Genomic DNA, 2983 nt, shown 5'->3' with positions numbered 1-2983 from the left:
TTAGCCAAAAATACACATTCTAGCCATATATTTAATGTACTGTCATGTTGTCACTTCTTCAAGGTCCTTTTGGTAAATGAATCCTCATTGAAGTGGGACTGCATGTCCTCAAAAGTACACTCACAGTGTCTGCATTTACTGTAGGCAAAGCCCACACCCTCTTTGAACCCTGCAAGTTCATGCTGCGCCAGAGTGTCGCCACAAACAGAGACCATGGCACCATAAACAGTTTTCTGTCCATTAATAGTTTGCATTTTAACACCATGGTACAATGCATCCATATCTTCTTTGATTCTATTCAATATTACATCTACACCAAATTGACGGAGGTCCACTGACCTAGCTAGCGCAAGTAGCCTAATAGCAGCAAGTTTAGACCTGTATTTCGGATTTATGTTTGCTAGGGTGCAATACACCATTAATAATTTGTTTTTTGATGCAAATGATCCTAGTGGATTACAGATCTCTATTTCATCTGTGTATACAACAATCTGTAATGCATTTGGTATCTCTGAAAATAAGGGATGTGATTGTAGAAGGGTGCCATCAACAATGTTCACAAAAAAACCTTCTCTGCACCTCTGTGGTCCCTTGTCAATCATATATCAGATATCCTTGGATGTGATAAGAACTGTTCTAGACTTTTGACTAATGGTACATAATGAAATGCTTTGTCTTTGATGAAAAAGTCTTTAGATCCTCCACGTTTCGTCCTGCATATGCTTCGAGCAATTGAAATTTCTTCTGCATCCACAACACTGAACTGCTTCTTAATAACACTGTTCTGTTGAAATATTGTTGCAACACTTGCAAAAGGGTCAATAAAATTATCAAATATGCCCATTACTTCTTTTTGAAGGTGTCCTGATGTGCTTCCTGAATGATTCTTTAGTACTTGCTTCATCTGCCCCCTGAGGTTGTCCAACAATGATGACTGATACTGCTGCACTCCAGCAACAATGTCATTCATGCCTTTCTGAAAATGAAAAAAGTGTGATACTTGTAATATACAGTTTTGCTTAAGACCTACACATTAGCATTAGGAATCAACCAAAGTGAAGTGGATGAAGAGGCATGGAGATTGACCATCAACCATAACTGGACCATTACAAAAAAGCTCTGTATTAATGTGTAAATAAGTAAATATATACTGTGCTATTAGTAAACAAGCAGCTTACCTGTGAGAGACGATGTTTGGCTCGGGCATTTATGACAAAGGCGTGTTGTCAGATCCTAAAAAAGTAGAAAATTAAGTGTTGTTGATGTAATGTGATCTCTTTTGATTTTTAACTACAATGTTAGTAACAGAAGAAATGGTTGTGAAGGCTAACCCTGAATGTTATGAATAAAACTAAGTACTCAATAAGGATGTAATGAGCAAAGATGGATAGGCCTACTTTAACATTTAAAAGTGTTGAACACATCCTGGCATAACTATTAGGACACAAAGAAATCAGCTCTGACTGAATGCTTATTTAGTGTTAGTATTAAAACACTTATGTTTTAAATTTCATAGAGCATTTTTTTCTTTATATTCATACATAAGGTGTCAAATCAGACATTACTGTAGTTGGCAATTATGGGCTAATATATGCTGATAAAAGTACACACTGATTCACATACTGTATTGTCTGAATTGTCTGCCAAATATTCATTGTACTTTCCTAATAGTACATTTCAGTAGACTGTCACTAACAGTAACTTACTGGTTGTACTGTGGCAGCTCCATCTTGGTTAATGTCCATTTGCCCTTCATCTGTATCAGGTGTACAGAGCTGTTGATTGGTGATACTAGAGTCCCCTGGAAGTTGAGTTGAATGTTGTCCTGTGTGTCACATATAAGAAACAAAAGATTTTACATTCCATCAATAGATTTATGTTGGATGGTGTTAGATGAAGTATGCTCATTCATTGTCACATAAACCAAGCTTTAGATGTGCAGCTATTGTTGTTATAGATTAAACACACGTAATAAAGTGTCAAAATTTCGTTATTTGTTTGAGGTTTTCAAAATTGTAAATTACAGATTTTTATCCTCATCTTGAAGTGGGTAATCAAATAAATCAGAAATACAAATAAAAAAACATATTGTAAGGCATGAGATTGAGCGGGAATCGAACTCCTCTACCGCTCCACATGTCACCACCAGGGCTGAACGGTTATAAGTGCGGCCCACAGCACATTCACAGAGACACAGATGACATATTGTAACAAAGTAAATGAATGCTAGAGCCTTTGACTACTCACTTGTTGCTGGTGTGTTCCTTGACTCTCCTCCTGTGGCTGTTCACCTACATGGTTGCCATCGCCTGGTCTGTTGCTTTCAATAAGGTGTTGAGAGTGTCTTCTTTTCACATGATGATAGAATGAGTTATACACTCGATATTCCTCAGTGCATCCGTCAATACCACAGAGCAACCTGAAATCAGGGCTACGGCTGTGCATTCGATTAATATGGCTCAATAACTGTTTCAGTGAAAAAGTGAGGAAAACGAGGCAGATAACGCAGCGCCAAAGCATCTTGAAGTTTTAAAAAATACGAGACATTTCCTCTGCAGTCCATGAAAAATGCGAGGGGGAAAGTAAATCATAGGATATATATTTCTGATATAATTGCATTCCATTATCTAGCAGCATAGGGGAGATCTGTGAATTAAGTTTTATTTATTTATATTGATCATAATCCTTAATGTGAATAACTTGTGGTGTGTGATACATCTTAAGTCATCACATTCTCCGTTTGTACAATGTTTCTAGTATTTAAGTCACCCCCATTTTATGACATGGTACGTTCCAAATGGGGACGCGCTAAAACTCTCTGTCAAGGCTGGGCGGCGATATTACGAATCCCACTATGGCCACGCCAAGACCCGCCCTTCAATAGCATTCACACACTACTATTGGCCAGGCGTCCATGCTTACATGTACAGGTCCTATCCCCTGACCAATCCCCTAACCCTAACCTTAACCACTCAAGGTGAAA

At 37.9% G+C, this 2983-nt stretch overlaps 1 long non-coding RNA gene across 1 annotated transcript; it reads right to left on the bottom strand.

The window, feature by feature from the left end:
- Positions 1-516: 516 nt before the first annotated feature.
- On the bottom strand, positions 517-2669 carry LOC120544502. Its single transcript, XR_005636509.1, has 4 exons — positions 2248-2669; positions 1707-1825; positions 1179-1233; positions 517-976 (listed from the first exon to the last, which is right to left on the bottom strand). It is a non-coding gene; the product is annotated as an uncharacterized LOC120544502 (long non-coding RNA).
- Positions 2670-2983: the final 314 nt, after the last annotated feature.

Source organism: Perca fluviatilis, chromosome 16 (assembly GCF_010015445.1).
Source record: "Perca fluviatilis chromosome 16, GENO_Pfluv_1.0, whole genome shotgun sequence".
Taxonomy (NCBI): Eukaryota; Metazoa; Chordata; class Actinopteri; order Perciformes; family Percidae; genus Perca; species Perca fluviatilis.
This window is presented reverse-complemented; position numbering and strand designations above follow the sequence as displayed.